Source organism: Podarcis melisellensis (genome assembly GCF_964234715.1).
Source record: "Podarcis melisellensis genome assembly, chromosome: 2".
NCBI classification, from domain to species: Eukaryota; Metazoa; Chordata; class Lepidosauria; order Squamata; family Lacertidae; genus Podarcis; species Podarcis melisellensis.
The window spans coordinates 56711629-56732940 of NC_138529.1; the positions used below are offsets into that span (position 1 = coordinate 56711629).

At 42.9% G+C, this 21312-nt stretch overlaps 1 long non-coding RNA gene across 2 annotated transcripts in view; it reads left to right on the forward strand.

Moving 5' to 3' along the window:
- Window positions 1–21312, forward strand: part of LOC309360192 — a 50819-nt gene that overhangs the window by 15238 nt on the left and 14269 nt on the right. Inside the window, exons 2-3 of one of the 2 annotated variants that reach the window (XR_014163948.1) lie at window positions 466–725; window positions 12127–12251. This is a non-coding gene — a long non-coding RNA (uncharacterized lncRNA). The remainder of the gene's footprint in view (window positions 1–465; window positions 726–12126; window positions 12252–21312) is intronic. The other variant, XR_014163949.1, reaches the window with a different exon arrangement.

A 21312-nucleotide genomic window follows, 5' to 3' on the forward strand; every position in this document is an offset into this window, starting at 1 on the left:
GAACTATGTTGTCTGAAAACATCTCTGTAGGTGAGGTGTACTATCCTGACAATTTCATTAGTCTGAAGATGGGCAGGTGTCCCCATATTGCAACCTGCCACATAAAAGGATAGATGAACGAAAAGCCTAACAACTAGTACTTGTAATGACAGTATATACTTGATCATCCTTACCATTCTACATTGCTATCTTCCACCACTACCATGATTCCTGGGGAAATTCCTCAAGCCCTTGGGCCACTGTACACTTTCTGAGCAGCAAGAAAATCTAGCAAATTGCATCCTTTGGCACCAGGGAAAAAACATTTTCCTTTAACCTTCTATGTCATTTTAAATCTGTTTGTGGGAGAGGGGTGTTACTGGTTTTATTTCTGTTTTTATTATGTATTTTGTATTATCATTTTGTATTTTTATATTGTGAACTGCCCTGTAATCTTAATCAATAAAATCCTTCTATTTCCTCCAGCAGTGCTGTGCCCATTTTGGGTCTGGGGAGTCACTGTCTTGCCTCCTGCTACAAAAGCAAGCAAGCAGAGGCTCTTACCTGTAAGTAAGAAAGAGACTTTTATTCATGGAATGAACTGCACAGGGTCAGCAGCAGACAGAGTGCTGAGGGGTCATGATTCAGGACTTCAGGAGCAGGGCAAGAAGTTTAGAACTGGACGGAATCAATGAAGATGTCCCAACAAGTTTCCATGCCACGTCTGCCAAGCTTTTAAAGATGAGGTATGGCATGTTCACTTGTGAGACTTGCTTGCTTTGCAGGAATGTTGGGATGGCATATGCATGCTTCATCAGGGTTGGTGAAGATCAATGGGATCAAGTTAGGTATTACTAACTCAATGAATGAGTATTTGGTGACCTAAAGGTATAATGACTGGGAACCACTGATAGCTTTATCCTCTGTGAATTTGTTCAATGTTAAGTATGTTTTGTGTGACTAAGTCCTTCCCTTTGTCTGTCTTAAACCTTCTGCTAATCAATTTCATTGGACAATTCGAAGTTTTGGTATTATCAGAAAGGAAATAAGGAAGGCTCTCGATCTACTTTCTCTACATTATACATTATTTAACTTCTGTCATATCCCACTTACTCACTTTTTTCTAAGCTAAAAAGCCCCAGTTGTTGTAGTTTATTCTCATGGGCAAAGGGTACAGCTCCCTAATCATTTTCCAACTCTAAATATTCTCTTTGAGGTGAGTTAACCAGAACTGTACATGGTACGCCAAGCATGTCCACACCATAGATTTGTGCTGAGAGTGTTATGATTCTGGCAATTTATTTTCAGTTCTTCTCCAAGTAATCTCAGGCATAGAATTGGTCTTTATATAACTGTTGCACAATGAGTTGACATTTTTCATTCAGCTGTCCACTATGACACAAATATATCTCTTCTAGTTTGTAAACACCAGTTCAGCTCCCTGGTATGCAGACTGTTTGTAGCTTCTTCTTCTTCTTCTTTTAAAGAAGATCAACCATTTCCTGTGTCTTAAGAAATTTTGGCTTGATGTCATCAGGAGCTGGTAATTTGTTACGGTCCTAGGATTTAATATTTTGTTCTATTTGCTTCAGTTCTTCAGACTTCCTTCCTGAGAAAGTCTGTTCAGGCACAGGTATCTGACCTACTTCTTCCACAGTGAAGGCAGAGGCAAATAATTAATTCAGCTTCTCTGCAATCTTCCTATTGTCCTTCAGCATACATTTCTCTCCCTCCCTTGTCAGTTAGTAATCCTGGTTCCTGTTCTTCCTGCCTCTGCAGTATGGAGATAGAGACTGCAGGGTGCCTGAGTCTGCATGTCCTTTTCCAGACAAGGGCTCAGTCAGGGACTGTGGGCCTTGGAAAGGAACAGGGCCTAGTGGATTGGCTTACCACCTGTTCCTTATTTAAAGGAATTGTTCCTTATTCAATAATACTAAAAATTAAAAATTGGATAAGGAACCCTTCCCTGAAATGAGCAACAAGGCCTGGCCCAGCCTACTGAGTTACCATGTGCATGTTTTTGATATTATTTTTCTGTATCTTTATTTTATATCTTATTATGATTTATGTGGAAATCGTTTAATTTGGTTGTGTGCTTTTTGATGTTCTATTTGTTGTTTATGACTACTTTTGCTATGGAAAGGTGGCACACAAATAAAATTATGTAAGTATGTAAGACATCAAAGTCCACGTTGACTGTGTTACCCAGGCCTCAAAGCCCTCTTCAAGAGGCAAACAGAGATGTCTAGTGCAGCATAGGCTCCTGGGATTGGCAGGCTGCATGCAACTATTCGAATGGTCAGGTCTGGTATAAAGACTGGTACCTTGGGCCTGCCTTGCCCTGGTCAATAGACCAGGTTCCTGAAATACAGCTTCTAGTTCAAATCATTTAGGGACCCAAAGCACCATCCATGTACAAATTTGGGTACAGTTGCCCTTCGCCCTAAGTAGCCTGCCCTGGCATGCCTGCCTCTTCCTTCTTCCTGAAGATGTTTGCTCTTACATTTTCCCATATTAGGGGAATATGTGTTGACCACAGACAGAGTCTTGAAAATACCATGAAATTGTTCCCAAATTCACTTGATTTGCAAGACCTCCTCTGTGGCAGAGGCTTCTCACAAACTAATGTCCATGTGGCTTATGCCAAACCGCACAGAAATTGTTCTGAGGATGCTGAGCCTCACTTATTTTCAACCACATGTATATTGTAACATGGAAACATTCTCTATGGCTTTGAAATCTTCCACATCTTGTTAAATTGTCTCTGCAAAAGGTCCTGTGGTTTTGACAAGCTTTTGAATGTGAAAGTGCTGGTGACTGCATCCCAGGCTAGGCAGAACGGAATTCTTGACTGAAGGCTTAGAGATGAGGAGCTTTAATATGTCTAGAGTACCTGCTCAATAGGGGTCAGCACAGACCACTACATGAAAAGCATCTCTGCTTGAGCCATGTGCCCTCCCCAGCAAGGAAGGACGGCTGGAGGACGGCTGGGTTCCTGTGTAGGCACATTACAGGGGTTCCACTCCCCCAACCCCCCATGTCATGTGGGGATGGCCAATCAGACACATGAAACAGTTTGACACTGGGAGAGATGAAATGTACAATGGCGACTGATGCCAGACCAGGTTATGAACTATTGAGTGAAAAAGAAAAAGAAAAAAGAGCATTGGAATGATACTCTGTCATCTTAAAAATACACACGTAAAACTGCATTCTCCTTTTGAGAACTATAATTTTATGAATGAAGAAGCAGAGCAGTCAGATTCCTAGCCAGCTTAAATATACATCTGGAGTACATATTATTGTTTCCATTAGAAGCAATAGCTCTTGAACACTCGAAGGATGGGCTTGCTAAAGATACCATCATTCTGTATACAGGCAGATGAAAGCAATGCCAGAATGTGATCCTTCGCCCGTCTAAGAGATGGTTTTTCAGGATCAACAACCCAAGCAGGGGCATCCTTGGCCCAGTCTGCCCCCCCCATCCCTTGCCAGTGGCGTAGCGTGGGGGGTGCAAGGGGTGCCAGCCGCACCGGGCGCAACATTTTTGGGGGCGCACTCGGAGCTCTCTGCCCCTACCTGGTCCTGGTGGCTCACTCTCTCTCTCACAGTGCTGGCTGCGAAGGAAAGGACGAGGCTGCGTGCTCCCCAGCCCAGGCGCTGCATTCTGCGCGCACACTCGCTTGCAGCTAGAAGCCCTGCAGAAAAGGCCGTCGGGTGCAGGAGCGGCGCCTACGTCGCGCTTCCCGGAGGGGGCGCGTCGCCCGGCATTGGCGCGCGTTTGGGCGGGCTGCGGAGGGCGCGAGCGCTGCGTGCGCCCCAGGAGGCCGGCGAGGGCGGGAAAGCGGGCGGCTCGCTCCTCCCGTGCGCCCGAAGGGGCTTTTTTGGCGGTTCCCCCGCTGCTACGAAGTCCTAAGCAACGAGAAGGAAAGCGCCTCATGAGCATAGCACTGGAGGGTGAGTCTCAACTTTTCTGGACGAGCACTCAATGTGTTGCAGATATTAAGCATAAGAAACGCTCCTCATTGTCCACACCCATAAAAATATTCATTTATTTTTTTATAAATATTTTATTAAATTTTCAAATACATAATACAAGATCCCTACACCAAAAAGCCAGAACCAAAATACCAAAGAGCCATATAGAAAGAAAGAAAAAAGAAAAAAGAGAAAAATATAACCAACCATTCAGTACAACTTTTCTTATATAACTGATTGGACTTCCTCACATCTCCTTACCCTGCATTATTTATAATAAGAATGTCAGCAAATTATTACCTTGTTTCATACCTTATTTTGTACTTTCCAAATATTATACTTCTAAATTTAAAACAATTTTTATCAATTGCTCATACCTTAAAATTAAACGTAGTGTTGCCTTAAATTTCGACCTTTTCTTACTTATAACTTAATTTTCTATTTTACAAAGTCTATTTGCTGGAACTGATATTTTCTAAATCGTGCAAATACTTAACATTCATACAACTTATAATGTTTTTGTAAATAGTCCTTAAACTTCTTCCAGTCCTCTTCCATTGTTTCTTCTCCCAAGTCTCGGATTCTGCCAGTCATTTCAGCCAATTCCATATAGTCCATCAATTGCGTCTGCCACTCTTCCAGTGTGGGCAAGTCTTGTGTCTTCCAATACTTTGCAATAAGTATTCTTGCTGCTGTTGTCGCATACATAAAGAAACTTCTGTCCTTTTTTAACACTTTCTGGCCGACAATGCCCAAGAGGAAGGCCTCCGGTTTCTTAACAAAGGTATATTTAAATCAGTGGCGTAGCGTGGGGGGTGCAGGGGGGGCCAGCCGCACCGGGCGCAACATCTGGGGGTTAGGGTTAGGGTGCGCAAATCCACGGGTTAGGGGGCGCAAATTACTTGCCTTGCCCCGGGCGCTGACAACCCACGCTACGCCACTGTCCCTTGCCGCTTCCTTTTTCCAAAAACTTTGCTTACAGAGCAGCTGGGCATGATGCAAAGCAAAGTGCAAGTGAGACCCCAAACCCTGACCATCTTTCTTTGTTCAGAGGACATAGAGTTTTTATATTTTATACATACATTATATTATATACATACATTTACATATTTTATTTATTTCAAATATGCTTAACCCACACTTCATCAGATGATCTAAGGGCCAGTAACAGCCACAAAAACCTAACAGTATTATCAAACTTCCTTTTGTTCTATTTCTTACTTCTATGACAGTAATAAAATACTTAAAACCACCAATTTCTACGTACCGATAGAATGGGCAAAACAGTGTAAGGCTGATGGAAGCTACCTAAATTCAAGCAGTTCAAGCGAGAGGAAACAAGTGCGGTTTTCAATTGGTGTCAAAAGATACAGAAGGTTTGTAACCAAGGTTGTTTAAAATAGAAAAACTGCATACACTCAAGAACTACAGGTTTTTTTTAATATCTTTGATAATTCTGTGTCATTAATTATTTTCATGTTCTGTATTTTATTTTATTTTTGCATATAAATAAAAAAACCCTTCATAAAAAGAGGAAGGGTTTTTTTATTTATATGCAAAAATAAAATAAAATACAGAACATGAAAATAATTAATGACACAGAATTATCAAAGATATTAAAAAAAACACAAAACCCTGTAGTTCCTGGGTGTATGCAGTTTTTCTATTTTAAACAACCTTGGTTACAAACCTTCTGTATCTTTTGACACCAATTGAAAACCGCACTTGTTTCCTCTCGCTTGAACTGCTTGAATTTAGGTAGCTTCCATCAGCTAAACCCTTCATAAAAAGAGGAAGGGGACACAGGTGGCGCTGTGGGTTAAAGCCTCAGCGCCTAGGACTTGCTGATCGAAAGGTCGGCGGTTCGAATCCCTGCGGCGGGGTGCGCTCCCGCTGCTCGGTCCCAGCGCCTACCAACCTAGCAGTTCGAAAGCACCTCCGGGTGCAAGTAGATAAATAGGGACCGCTTACCAGCGGGAAGGTAAGCGGCGTTTCCGTGTGCAGCTCTGGCTCGCCAGAGCAGCGATGTCACACTGGCCATGTGACCCGGAAGTGTCTCCGGACAGCGCTGGCCCCTGGCCTCTTAAGTGAGATGGGCACACAACCCCAGAGTCTGTCAAGACTGGCCCGTACGGGCAGGGGTACCTTTACCTTTACCTTTTAAAAAGAGGAAAGGGACAGAGCGTTGGCACCAGCAGCAGCTTCAAAGGGAAGGAGATTCCTATGGAGAAGGGACTTTCCCACATAGCCACATCATATACTTCACCCAACACCAGCACACTCAAAACAGCTATATAAATCTATGTCATAACCCTGTGCCCTGGGTCTTTTGAGCTTCTGGCAGTGCCCCTGTCTCACTCTCAAATGTTTGAAATTATTTCCCTAGACCACTTGGCCTCACCCATGGGAGCTCTGGAATAGTCCTAGGGCAGGGGTAGCCAATGTGATGCCCCCCAGATGTATTTGTACGCTACAACTCCCATCATCCCTAGCCAGTATTGCCAATTGCCAGGAATTATGTGAATTGTAGTCCAGCAACAGCTAGAGGCCACCATTTTGGCCCACCCTGGTTGGGGACCATTCAAATGATTAATTGATTAATTAATCAATACAATTTTCTTCCATGCTTTACCACAGTCCTGTCTGCACATAACATTTCCAACCCTTCTTCTTTTTTAAGTCTTCCTTCTTTTCAATGTCCGGCAAAAAAACAAACAAAAAGGTATTTATCTTACCTTCTCCGTCATCTCTATAGTTTAGTAAGTGTGAGGGATTGTATTGAAGCCACAACAATCATATCAGAAGACACAAAAAGCTCAACATCCCCCCCCCCAAAAAACACCACCACCAAAGAAATTGGATCAGTGTCATTCTGAAAGTCGGCAGCATTTAAGGAAATAAATTTCACCTTACTTTGTAGCACATGGAACAATTTTATGAAGCCTCACAAACTCTGAGTGGGCTGTACCATTTCAGAGCACAGTCAGCTGCCTTCTACTGAGTGAAAAGAGGGAGCGGGTGGCACTGTGGTGTAAACCACTGAGCTTGCTGATCGGAAGGTCGGCAGTTCAAATCCATGCGATGGAGTGAGCTCCTGTTGCTCTGTCCCAGCTCCTGCCAACCTAGCAGTTCGAAAACACGCCAGTGCAAGTAGATAAATAGGTACCGCCGTGGTGGGAAAGTAAACAGCGTTTCATTGCGCTCTGGCTTCTGTCACAGTGTTCCGTTGTGCTAGAAGCGCACAGCGACGAAACAGTCATGCTGGCCACATGACCCGGAAAGCTGTCTGTGGACAAACGCTAGCTCCCTCAGCCTGAGGCAAGATGAGCGTCGCACTCCAAAGTCGCCTTTGACTGGACTTAACCGTCCAGGAGTCCTTTAGCTTTACCTTTACTGAGTGAGACCATTAACATCTATAAATCTACTTTGAGTAGAACTAGTAGTGGATACAACCCATAATTTGGGATGAACATTAGAACTATGTTTTAATTGTCATCACTAATTGAAACAAAAACTAATATACAAATCCTTCGGAGCACAGAATTAAGGCTAACTGTTGTAATATCAGCAAGAGACTAAGTGCAATAGCACTTTGAATATGTTCAATATATCAAGCACCATTGTCTCTAGATACTCCCTTGTTGTAACACTGAATAATAATGATTTTTTGGTCATGTAAACTTTTACCTCTTGAGCATAAAGCTGAGTGTTCACACAGGCCATTAGCTTTATCTGCAGTAAAGTGTACAGTCTAGTGGGAGCCCCCAGGCCCATATGGTTTCACATCTGAATTGTTTTAAGCCATTTAAGTAACAACTTGAAACAACCTTCCTTTCCCCATATGTTGAGGAGTGTTCCTATTCCCTTGTACAAAGCAACTCCTGCCAGTCTTTGAAGAGCATGAATCTGTCTTTGATCTGCATGGAAAGAAGTGGCCCAGTCTTATGGTGGCAATACAGCTCTGTTTCTTTCACAAGTACCTCATCCAGAGAACATTATTTATGGTTGCCAAACATTACTGATCTTCATCAGGCCAGATTAACTTGAATTTATGCTATGTATTTCCATTTAGACACTAAAGGAGCTTAAAAGGGCTTATTCTTATCAGGCCTTCTTGCAACAGAGCTAAGAATGTGGGGAAACTTAATATTTGTGATGCAAATTAAAATAGTTGGGCAGGAAGAAGAAGCCATTGTTGCTGATCCCCAGATTTTACCATAGCTATGAAAGTCTCTTCTAGCTATTACTAAGCACATTTAGATGGGCTGTTGCTTTTTATGGATTCACTTGGTAGAACAGAGTACAGGAGAACTCTAGATTTAATTGACCAAATGCCTCTCTTCATAGTTCTATAAATAACCTCAAAGAGACAAACTACATATTCTGCAGGAGATTCGTGATTTAGTACTTCTTCACTTGAAGGGCCCAGACATTTTTGCAATTATACTACCCACATTTTTCTACAACTTAATATAGCAGAAAACTATAAGCACTGTACATGAAAGCAATAAAAACACATCTACTGCATTCAACGAAAGAGTCCTAAGAGCTAGATTAAAACAAAATGCAGCTGTCTATCACAAATAAACTTCAGCAGTGTACAAAACAAAACAAAATAGTGTGGGCTTCACCTAACAGTCCTGTCAGCAGAAGCACTGTACAAGGACTCCACTTGCACAAAGGGGCTTTCTGCCCCCCTCAACTGCCCCAATTCCCTGAAATTGTCTTGTGGGGTCAGGAGAACCCCCAAAATAGCATGCATTGGGGGGATTGTTCCATTTGGCAAGCTGAAATGTTTGCGCAGATGGAACAACTGGAAGAGTGTGATGTTAAATTACCCCCTAAAAGTCAGAATGCAGGGAAGCATGTAGATTCTTAAGAAATATCTAAATGTCATTACTGTCTTGACCTCACAAATGACCAAAGGGAAAGGACATCAGAAGGACGGTGCTGTCACTGAGAAGGTCTGCTTCCATGTTGTCACCAAGTGATAATGCACTGATCATGGTATAATCAGCAAAATCTCCTTGGAAGATTTTAAAAATCTGTTCGGTCTGTCTCAGAGGAGGCACAATGCCCTTCAGAATTGTAAGGGGGGGAACAATACAATACTGTATGTTGTTGTTGTTGTTTAGTCGTTTAGTCGTGTCTGGCTCTTCGTGACCCCATGGACCAGAGCACGCCAGGGACTCCTGTCTTCGCTGTCTTTGATATAGAGATATCAAAATGAAAAGACTTATTCTATCACATTTTAGATTACCTGAGATTCCTTTTACCTGAGGCTCCAAGAAATCAACATTCTGATCCACAGGAATGAGAGACAGTAGAGGAAGACCTGAAGTTAATAAAGTATGCCTTAACTGTAGAGCCATGTTAGCTTTATTATTAACAGAGTGACTTTTGCTTTCCATGAAGGAAGTTCCTTCCATGTGAGCTTCTTTGAAGATTAAAAATGTTCTCAGTACTGACCCAGCAACCTATATATGTCTTCTCATATACCTCCCACTTTTCTTCTGACCTACTGACCTGCATACATTTTTGAACACAACTCCTATCATCTTTTATCATTGGCCATGCTGGCTGGAGCTGATGAGAGTTGTAGTCCAAAAACATCTGGTGGGCAACAGGTTGGGGAAGGAACAATGCTCTAAACTAGGGGTGGAGAAGCTGTGGCCCTCCAGCTGTTGTCGGCCCATCAGCCCCACTCGGCATGGCTAACAGTGTGGGACTATGGGAGCTGTAGTTCAGCAACATCTGGAGGACTTAAAAAACCCATGCCAGCATACATGAACAGCATAGCATGTGTGAGATCCTCAGCAGACTTCATAGCCCGCCCGCCCACCCACCCCCAGTAAAGGAAAAATCCACTTTAGCTCATTGTTAGGTTCAAGGGAAATATACATAACAAGGAATGTGAACAACTTGTCAGTCAGGGTAGCAAGCATCCAGTTCTGGGGCTGGCACCCAAGTCTTGGCATAGCTGGAATTCATTTTAATTCAAGTTTCATAAAGCACCCTTCCATTGAACTTCCAGGGTAATTTACAAAAACATTATATCATATATATTAAATATAACAAACAGCATGTTAAAAAGAATATGATCTCAATGCAAGGGCCATCAAGGATGACCTCAGTGCATGGACAGGTTGGTGTGGGAGCAGGTGTCTCTTCTGGTACCTGGTTCACAAACCATGTAAAGATTTGGAGGCAAGAACCAGCACTTTCCATTGTGACAATTCCAACTTACTTTGTTTTCCAAGTGTATGAAAATAGATACTTTTGCAGCAAGTATTAATTAACATCAGTTGGGAGCTGCATCTATCCATTCCTGGAACTGATACGGAAGGCAGAGAATTTTCAAATGGCCAGGTTTTAATAAAAATTCAAGTGACACGCTTATGGTAAGAATCACAGGTTATACTTGGTTCTTGTGACTGTTAATTAATGGGATATGTGGTAAGCTACAGTATATGTTTTCAGAGGTCTGCTTCACAACAGGAAGAATTCTTTTATCTCCACACAAGTGGGTGGATTACAACTTGGCAGCATCTCTTATTGGAGTTTAGCATGAAAATATTTCCCAATAAATTAGGACTTTGTTATACAACTTGATAAAGACTGCATCTAGTCGAAACAGATTTTACCAGTATTCCATATTCATTGTATGGTGCACTATAAAAATGTATATTCAGTCCTGTTGTTCATGTTATTGTGTGTGTGGACCCTCATTGTGTATACTTTTGTTCTCTTTCGATACCAGAGGCGTACGTTCCCATACCCCTTAAATTGAGCTTGGTAGAGAAGTGGAAACCAGCAAAGGTCTTTCAGTACTGTTGGAAGAAGAAGAACTGGCTGGAGACACCATCAGTTCTTGTGCTACTAGGAACTTTAATTGAGAAGGGGAACACAGCATTCAGCACTACCTGGACCCTTTTAGCCACACCCTGTTGGCTAGTTTTTATAAATCACGATGGACAAGGGTCAAGAGGACATAATGCATTGCAGCAGTCGTCCCTGGATATCACTACAGCATGGATAAGTGTGGCCATGAGGTGGGGGGGGGGCTTGTGCATGGATAAGTGTGGCCAAGGTGGGGGGGGGGCTTGTGATATCAGGTGACTGACAAATGGGTGATCCCACCTGCCTGTCAAACTTGACCTTCCAATGGACCAGACCCAGTTCTCCACCTTTGAGCTTAAGGAGAGGAGGCGTGGCCTTGGAGGACAATGTTCAGCTGTCAGGTCTGGTGTTCGCCACTCCTGCTTTAGGGGGAGGTATAACCCCATCTGAAACAGCTTGAATATAATTTCTCTTCACAAATACATTGCCTGTCCACAGAACTGAGTTGTCTTTCCAGCTCATTGCTGATTCCAGGCCCTGGTTCTGCTGTTCCACTTGCTCACCTTAATCCAGTGAGGAAAGGACAGAGCTGGGTATTGTCAGCATGCTAATAGCACCTCACTTCAAATCCCAAAATGACCTCTCCCAGCATTTCCATGTAAATGTTTGAAAGCTGGGGGGACAAGACAGCATCAGTGCAATGGGGCTGAGCAGCAGCACCTTCTGAAATTGACAGGAGTAGAATTTCCCTATCACCAAGTCTACAACTCTCAACCTTAGAGAGCCCATCCAGAAGCGCACCATGGTCAATATTATTGAAAGACCGGAGAATTAGCAGAAGTGTGCTCTCTGCAAATGTCCTTCTTCTGGCATAGTTGATTCAATCTGGTGTCCAAGGCAGTCACCAGACCTGAAATCAGATTAAAATTAGTCCAGACAATCACTCTCATCCAAGAGCATCAAAAAATGGGACACGGTATTAGTGACTGACCAATAATAATTATCCTCAGTGTCCAAGGAGGGTTTTTTTAGGAGCAGCTTCACACCTGGGCTTTGAGACTCCAAAGCCTGCATTGATGAAACACTCAGACGTGCCCTGTCACTTTGTGCTTAGATCTTAACAGGATCAAAGCTTGTACACTTTTAGGGGTGCTGCAGCCTCCTCTTCTCTCCCCCACCCTATACATAAACTAATTATCTTCATGTGTTTTTTTAAAAAATAAATTTGCAGACACAATTAGGAGTGACGATTGCCACATGGATTCAGATTCCTTTCTAACATACATTTTTAAAATGTTAATTCCTTCTTGTTTCCTCTTTATTTCAAAGATCTGTGCTACTTTTAAGAACATAATTTGTCAGCTTAGAATACAAAGTATTGATCAAAGGACAACTGGCAACTCTTTTATACAGTGAAACAGAAATCCAAGCATCAGAACTCTGCATCAGCAACTGTAAGTTTTTAAAGCTTCCATCAGCAATTCTATTGCACCACATTCCACTTAGCACAGATGGTTTTATGGAGAAAAACAGATTTTCCCAAGCAAACATATTATATTAATTAGGCTTCTCTCCCCATTCAGGTTATGACAGACAGAACCATTGGCTCATAGCTAGAAATCAAGCTTATCTCCTGATCCTTTAATTAAATAACAATAAAAAATAAGATTTTTTTGTTTGTTTATCACCCTTTCTAAATATTCATCCCAGGGTGGTTTACAATGAAAATGAAAATTACAAAGCAACGTCAATAAAAATATACAATTAAACATAACAAATAAAATTATTAAAACTGTAACACAATTAAGCACTGGAGTGAACAACTTAATTCTCAGTGTTTAAAATACAACTTCCTCCCAATATGTATACTCCAAATTTAGCACTTCGTAATGTTAGGGATTCAGATACTGTACACTATTGCACTGATTACATGCCCCCTGTAAGCCTTACAATGTGAACATGCTGCCTTCCAGATGTCATTAAACTCCCACCATCCTTGAACTCTGACATACTAGGCCAGATAATGATGATGATGATAATTTTATTACTTATACCCCACCCATCTGGCTGGGCATTTCTGCACATCAGAAGGGGCACAGATTAGCACCCTTGCTGTAAGGTAAAGGTAAAGGTACCCCTGCCCGTACGGGCCAGTCTTGACAGACTCTGGGGTTGTGCGCCCATCTCACTTAAGAGGCCAGGGGCCAGCGCTGTCCGGAGACACTTCCGGGTCACATGGCCAGTGTGACATCGCTGCTCTGGCGAGCCAGAGCTGCACACGGAAACGCCGTTTACCTTCCCGCTGGTAAGCGGTCCCTATTTATCTACTTGCACCCGGGGGTGCTTTCGAACTGCTAGGTTGGCAGGCGCTGGGACCGAGCAGCGGGAGCGCACCCCGCCGCAGGGATTCGAACCGCCGACCTTTCAATCAGCAAGTCCTAGGCGCTGAGGCTTTAACCCACAGCGCCACCTGTGTCCCTTTCCCTTGCTGTAAGGCAAGCCAAATACTGTTATCCCCATAAGCTCAAAGATCTGCATTGTTTGCCAGTCTGTTACTGGGCCAGGTTCAAGGTGTTGCTATTAGTATATAAAGCCTGTAACAGTTTGGGATCAGTTTTCTTGAGGGATATGCCCCCACAACAACTTCAATCTTTGTAACTGTTTTTGTTACATGTGCCACATAGTATAACTGTTTTTGTTACATGTGCCACATAGTATTCATTCTGCACTTGTAAGGAATAAGTCTTTTAGTGTGACAGACTCATACTTCGGAACTCCCTGCCTATTGACATCAGGCAGACTCTTTGCTGTATCCTTTTTCAGGGCTTGTAAGCGGAGGAAAGTAATTATAAATGTCCTTGTTTCCAGGAAGTACATCCCCGCCCCCTCTCTTATTACTGGCAGGCATTCCTGAAGGATATTTGCATTTAGACAAAGGTATATTGATTACAGCTGTTTTGCAGAGAATAATAGGCAAAGAGAGTAAACATAGTTTTTTAAAGAGGCTAAAATATATCCTGAAATAAACTAAACTAAACTAACTAAAATAAAATACAGTGTGTTATGAGGAGTTTGTGACATTCCTAAGAAGTGAGAATCCCACTTACTTGCTTTTCTTTTTGTTCTTTGGAACTTTATAAAGACAGTGGAGAAAACTAATCAAAAGAGAGACGTGAGGAGAAAGATGTGAAGTGGTGGGGTGATATTGTTGTGTGTCCATGTCTCTGTGTTCAAACAGTGAGAGGAGGTATGACTGGAGGCAGTGGCATAGACTGGAAGGGAAGGAGCCAGAGAAAATACCAGATGGACTATTGAAATGGTGGCAAGAGGATTCAAGATTAGGCCTGAAGTGACTGAGGATGCCTTCCTTAAGTTGTGGCATGAATATAAAATAACATTGCTTAACATTCATATTATTTGAGCTTGGTATATATGTTACAGTGGAGTGAAGAAATAGTCTGGTTGAAAGCATAAAGAAACGTTTGGTTGAAAAAGTAAATATTGTGTATGTTAAAATAAACCAAACTCCATATTTAATCCAAGCCTCCAAATGCCTACCGGAACACAAAGGTTTTTAATGTTTTCTCTTCTGTTAACCTATAGGTGAAGGAAGCTCCACAATCTAGGGCTGGTCTACAAAATGCCTCTTTGTGTAAGTCCCAGATGGAGGGCCAGAGCTTAGCCCCACCCCCCAAACAGATGGATTGATGAAGGTGATTGGTTTTGTTTTACACCAATCACACTATGGTGTGAACTTGACCTCAAAATCAATAAAGTGGAATAGGAGACTAAAATAGCCATGGCACAAATCAGTGGGGAGAAGAGCAATGGCAAGGATGACTCAGTCACTTGTCATTAACCATCTTGAATTGTGTGAAGAATTAAAAATGGTGATTAAAGTCTGTTATGGAATACGTAACCTGCAATAAGTGATCTTGAGTGAACACCCCTAAGATCAGTCTCTCACGCTTGCTGATAAATTTCTGTGCTAGCACTATTGCATTACAGCATTTCCCGCATTCCATTAAGCATTGCTCAGCCTAGCTTGACAAGCAACTTGGCTGCTGTACCCTCTTGTCTTGCAGCTGTGTGAACAGCTTGCACTTTGGAGCAGTTCTCTGTACACCTTGGACAAGGGAGCAGCCAAAAGCCAAGGTGAGACTGCATAAAGTTAACTGAAATGTAATGGGTAAAAGCATTAAGTGATCCAAATGTTGATGGATGAGAGTTGGAAGCCACACTTAATAACTGTTGACAGTTTGCTCTGTAGAGATGCAAAATGACATTATTGTGAATCTTTCTATCTGAGGGCGCTTGCTTAATGGCCTTGGAAGGCTGGTGGCTACTAGCTACTGCACACCCACCTGGTACTGGGGACTGAAGGAAGCCATTTGACTGTTCTGAACACAGCCAGAAAAAAGAGAAATAAGTCTGAAAGTTTGCAGCTTTCTGAAAAGAAGCAGTCTTGTGTAGACTGCGTGCTGTTCCTTTGGGGAAACGGATGCTGCTTTAAATACCAGCTTTGTTTGTCTAGGTGTCTGCGTGCTGCTCTGTACTTAACTTGCATTTTTGTAAAAAACTTTAAAAACCACAACATCAGAAGTCCTCAATATTCACAAGGGAACTGGTCCTGTGTAAAAGTTGCTTCTGAAACTTCCTACTATTAAGGAAAGTAGGCTTGTGAAAGAGTAAAGCAAGTGGGACAGGGGAGGAAAGGAACCCCAAATTACAACCCTGGATGTTTTTAATCAAGCTGATTCATTCTAGTTTCTAAATCTGTAAGTGGAGACATCAGACTGAATTTTAAAGTCCTTTTCATTCAAGGTACAAGTTTAAGACGAAAAATCACCATTATACTTCATCTATGACCTATTTAATGTTCAAGTCACTACAGTACTTTTCCGGTTTGCCCCCGATATATCTGCAGGTTTTTACTAGGCTTCCAAATGCTGTTTCAGCTTGATTTATAGAAAATGCTTAGTCACTGACATTAGCTTTGCTTTTTATGTGTGAAAAAAGAGACACTCCTTAGCGTTCCTTTACAGCACATTCTGCCAAGAAGCTGCAGCTGCCCTGCTGTTGAGAAAGCTGACTGACCAACTTCCTAAAGGTCTTCCTCTATGGCTGCAGATGGACTGTGGTGTAGCAGTCGGACCATCAAACAAAGGGATTGGCTGACTTAAGTCAAATCCCATGCAACAGTGAACTTCACTGAGTGAGTTTAGGCTACTCACCACCTCTCAGCCAACTTTTCCTCACAAGGGCTGTGGTGAGGACAGGGGGCATGTATGAGATCCTTGGAATATAAATCATGGATTCATGGAATTGAAGAGTTGGAAGGGGCCCCAAGTGGGATGTAAATAAATGAATAAACTTCTGAAAACGATGCACAGAAATTCAGCTAACTGCAAAAAGTACAGGAGATTCGGGTTTTTTCCTGAAGTCCAGCCAAAGATCAAAACAAATACACAAAACCCTTTGCAACTAATCTGTCACTTTTCATCTGCTCTGATGAGAAGAAAAGTGCTCAATTCAGTTAAGATGCCCTACTTTTAGCCTGAGGAGACCCTTACAAATTTGGAATTTCTAGGCTTAGTTACTTCAGCCAGTTATTATTTGTAGGAAAACAAAAGGATTGTAAATCTGTGCATGTAAATTACCTCACAGAGGAAGGATGTGGACAATTTGGTGAAGACTTAACAGCTATCTTGAAACATTTGGCTGAGAGGCCTGCTGCCTTGTTATGCAAAGCCATTGGCATGGCTTGGTCATTGTTGTCAGACAAAGGGTGCTAGCGGGCAATTTAACCTTTCTTTAAAGCCCTTACTAAAGGAATGTACCTTGACTTACCCTCACCTGCAATGGCTGGGGCAGGGAACCTTTTTCACTGAAGGGCCATATTCCCTGCTGGTTAAAGGGTCCCCCAACACAAACCAGTGATGAGAAGGGCCAGGGACAAAAGTAGGCAGAGCAACAAATGTTACTTCTACCTTTGTGCAGGAGACTCATTTCTTCCAGGGCCAGCCCACCGATGATGCAAGATGAGGTGATTGCCTCGGGTGATAGGATTGGCAGGGGCAGCAGATCCAGCCTCCAAGGAATGCATTGCTCACTGCTGCTGCCACAGGTGAGGTGGCAGTGATAGCTCCTTTGAGGCCAGATCTGCCACCTCCTCAGCAACCCCCCATCCCCATGCTTCATCTACAGTGGCCTCGTGGTGAATAGGAGGTGCTGCTGGTCTCCTCCTACCCTTGTTCTTCCCCTTGTTCCTAATGTAGATCTTCATTCACCCCTTCTTCCCTGGCAGGGGAGGATGCCATTATGTGATTTCCCTCAAGCGTCAAAATGTCTTGGGCCAGCCCTGGTTTCTTCATACACAGACATCCCTTCATCTAGTTCAGGCTTCCTCAAACTCGGCCCTCCAGATGTTTTTGGCCTGCAACTCCCATGATCCCTAGCTAGCAGGACCAGCGGTCAGGGATGATGGGAACTGTAGTCTCAAAACATCTGGAGGGCCGAGTTTGAGGAAGCCTGGTCTAGTTCAATAAGAAGCATGAGCAGAGCCAGAAAAAAAACAGGGCTGGGGAATGGCGTGGTTTGGGAGAGAGTCCTGAGGACCAAACATGGAGGAGGGCCATATTTGGCTTCCAGGCCCAAGGTTCCCCACCCTGGGTTTGTGGAGCAGAAATCTGTTTTACTTAATATAGGAGAACATATCTATTATTATTTTTTCCACATAGTTTCTTCCCCACTTTATCCTCACAACAGCCCTATGAGGCAGTATGACTGACTGACTCAAGGTGAATTTCATAGCAGAGCAAGGACTTGAACCTGCCTTGGTCTCCCCGATCATTGTCCGATAGATTAATATGCTAGTCATACTATCATACTGGTTCTCTTGCCAAGAAATAAGCAGGTAGTTTTTGGATTCTAAGCTGGTCTTACTTCTTTCTGACAAGTGCTACCTGCCTGAATGTTTGCATTTGCAGCCCCGTCACCTGTCCACATTCAACAATGCTACAGCTCTCCAGCTTACACACTCATATCATACAACACTCAGAGAAGGGCTAGTTTGAAGTTCCATCCTGAGCTGCTAAAGTGATATTCTCCCACTCTTCTGGGGCAGGCAGGGGAGGATAGTTAGTGGTTCAAAGCTATTACTAAAAAAATAGACCTCAGATCACAGCCAGTAGACAAGATAAGCTGCATTTCTCCCCTCTATGCTATTCTCCAACTCCAGAATTGGAAGCTAGAAATTGCAGCTTTGGATGTGATTGGCAGAAGTTAAGCGAGACCTCAGTACTGCTGAATCTAATTCACAAATTAAAACATTTGCTAATAAATATACACATTGCCAAGTAGGAAATGGGAAAGACATGTGATGACATATTATAGTTCACATATTTTATTTGCCCCCAAACTAAGAACATTTCAGCAGAATAGTGTCCTTTGAATTTGACGACAGCATCTGTGAGCTGTGTAAGTAGGTTACTTGTAGCTGTGATTCATCATTCTAATATGAATTCCAGAAGTGTGCCTGTATTAGTCAGTAACAGCAAGAGGGTACTCCTGAAGCACCTTACCTAGTAACTCGTTTAGCCTGGCATGAGAAACAGCCTTTTTCAGCACAGTGGAGTAGGAAGGTGGAAAGGAGTCATATCAATTGGCGTACAGAAGAGGGAAACCAGGACTCATCAAAGCTGCTTGTGGTCTTTATAATGAGGTTTGACTCACATAACCTTTCCCAGGGATGAAAGTGTATTACATGTTCCCCCCCCCACCACCACACACCAAGATTACGGTATATCTAGCCTGGGGAACAGTGCTTTAACAATTATATAATGGGCAAAGATTCAGCAAGTGCAATTCCTGATTGCTGCATTTCCAGGTTGTGGGGTAAAAAAGCACCTTTTCAAATTCTAGCTGTTGCACAATTGTTAAAGGCACAGAGGATGCTACCAGAAAAAGGTGGCATCTCTATTATTATTATTTTTTAAGCCTCTAGCCATTATATTTCCAGATATATTAAGGGAAAACATGCAGACAATATTTTGCTCACATTTTCAGTATGAAGCAAGCTTGCTCCTGCTTTCTTGCATCCTACCCAATGAATGGAAACCACTGTTTAATGATTATTTGATCAAGGAGAAGAAAGCAGCAATAGCTCTGCTAATTGGACAGAATTTAAAGGAGGGAAACTGGATTTTGATGTGTGGCTGTAGGATGACTTTCCTTTTGGGCCAGGGAAAAGAAACTAGTGGCCCTTCCCTTGTTGGATTCTAGTTCCCCACTACTGTTCTAGACTCAGCCTTAGAATTAAGACTTCACAAATGATTGCTTAGTAATTTCTGGTGCTAATTTCAATTACTTGCAATGCATCTTACTGTATTACATTTACTATCCATGGTCTAGAAGGATTGTGTGACTTTATCTTGGGGAGGTGCTTTGTGCTCAGTCCGGCTGTGCAACTAGGGGGACAGAGCTTGGATCTGTTGGTTTCCCCTGACTTTAAATGCTTGTTTATTCCTGTGAAGAGAAAGATTGGTTTCCTTGACACCCCCCACCCAAACATGAATGTTATTGATCAAATTCTTGTTTTCACCCTCAAACACTGCAGGCGATATTATGGGGGGTGAATTATAATCGTTTCACAAACAGGCCCCACCGCTCCCAAACCTTAAGCTAAACTGTTTGACTGATGCAGTGTTATCGGTGTGATCTGAAAGAAGAATCAGGTTGTCACCTTTTTGTTTTCAGAAACTTAAAGCTGGGAGCCTCTGAGCATACATGGAAGGCCTGTCCTTTGACAAATGCCTGTTTCCTGCTTGTATTAGTGAGCTGGGAAAATCTGGTGGTTGGAGCCTTTAATCGCAAGGGTAGCTTTGTGGTGCCATATATGTTGCGCTGCCAAAGAGGTGGCCTTTGATGGGAGATGGTTTGCAGCATCAGGACTTAGGGGGAGAATCTCAGGTTCTGCCAGACGGGGCTCTTAAAAGTAAGAATCAAGTACCAGTCTGGTCAGCTTCTGGATGTGCCAATTTGTCCTTTGCCATGCGCAGCAAAATGTCTTGGGCCGGTCTTGTTTCATGCTAGAATGTTTAGTCCATGAGACTGATTACTGTTATAGTGATGGCTGATCCTCTAATGACCTTCCCATGCCTAATCCTGCATCTGAGGACTCATCTCTTAGCGCAGGGGTGAGGGTGTTGCTGAACTACAACTCCCATCAGGCATAGCAAGCATGGCCCAAGGCCAGGGATAATGCAGTTCAGCAACATCTGGAGGGCTATAGGCTCCACATGCCTGTCTTAGTGGAAGAGAAAGTACTCTCTGCCATGGAAGATACAAGAGCAAGATGTTTTAATTTTGTTTTGTTTTTAAAAAGAAGTGGGAAAGCTTTTCCTTTCAGTCTGTGGCCTGTTGCTAGGAAAAATTACCTCAAGGCCTGTTGTTAATTTCCGAGACCTCTGACCCCACAGATTTGTGCTAATCTTGCCCATTAGCCTTGCCTTGTTCTTTTGCCTAATAGGCTCCAGGGACTGGCCTCTTTCTGAAGCACATCTTATTGATTCCAAGCCAGGGGGTTGACGCTGATATGGTTCTATAGACCATGTAAACTAAGACACATAACTTAGAGCAGTTAACTTGTGGCGCTTGAGATGCTGTTGGGCTCTAACTCCCATCAGCTGGTGCAGGCACGGTCAGTGGTGAGGGGTGTGGGGAGTCAGGCAACACCTGGAAGTCCACAGTGTAGCCACCCTAGAGTTGCCCTAGAGTTTTTTGGGCCTTTCAAAGAATGTAAGATCCTTGGTTTGAAACTCATGGTTTTGTTTGGTGGAGGCAAACTATGAGCCTGGGCTCAGATGGTATCTTAAGCCTAACCATGGCTTAGTGCTGTGTAGCACAGCAGCAGGATGACTGAGGAAGGAGCACAGCAGCCTCTCTAGGAACCCATGTGGCTTGTATTCTTTGTACTACGCTATGGTTTGGCTTGGGGGTTACATGAGAACTGAGCCAATGAGAGAGACCATTCTGTGCTGGCAGAAGCTCCTTCCTGGACTTCTGTGGTCTTTGCTAGGAGCAAAACACAAAGCATTTGGCAGAGAATGCAGACATTAATGTGCCTGATTTGCATAATTAGCAAGTAATTACATATCAGGCTACTCATATTGGGGGAACTAGGTTTTCACCATCTTAGCTGCTGGTATTGATTGGTGCTGACTCAGTTTTGGTCCTGGGTCTTGAACTGTAACCTAACATGCACAAAAACTGAGCCTAGGCAAAGGGGATTCCTTCACTTATTTTGGTGCCTGGAAAAGCTTGATTTCTGCTTGCCAGTCTGCTGTTAAAGGCACAGCTTCAAAACTAGTAAAAAAAAAAAGTTGGCAACCTCATTCACAAGAAAATAGAGTTACAGGATCCCAGTTTGCATTATTTCTGACAGTTCTTCGTTCACTGGGGTGAGGTAAGTTCCTCTGGTCCTTTTAAATTAGATAAGGTGCAACCTTAGCAAGG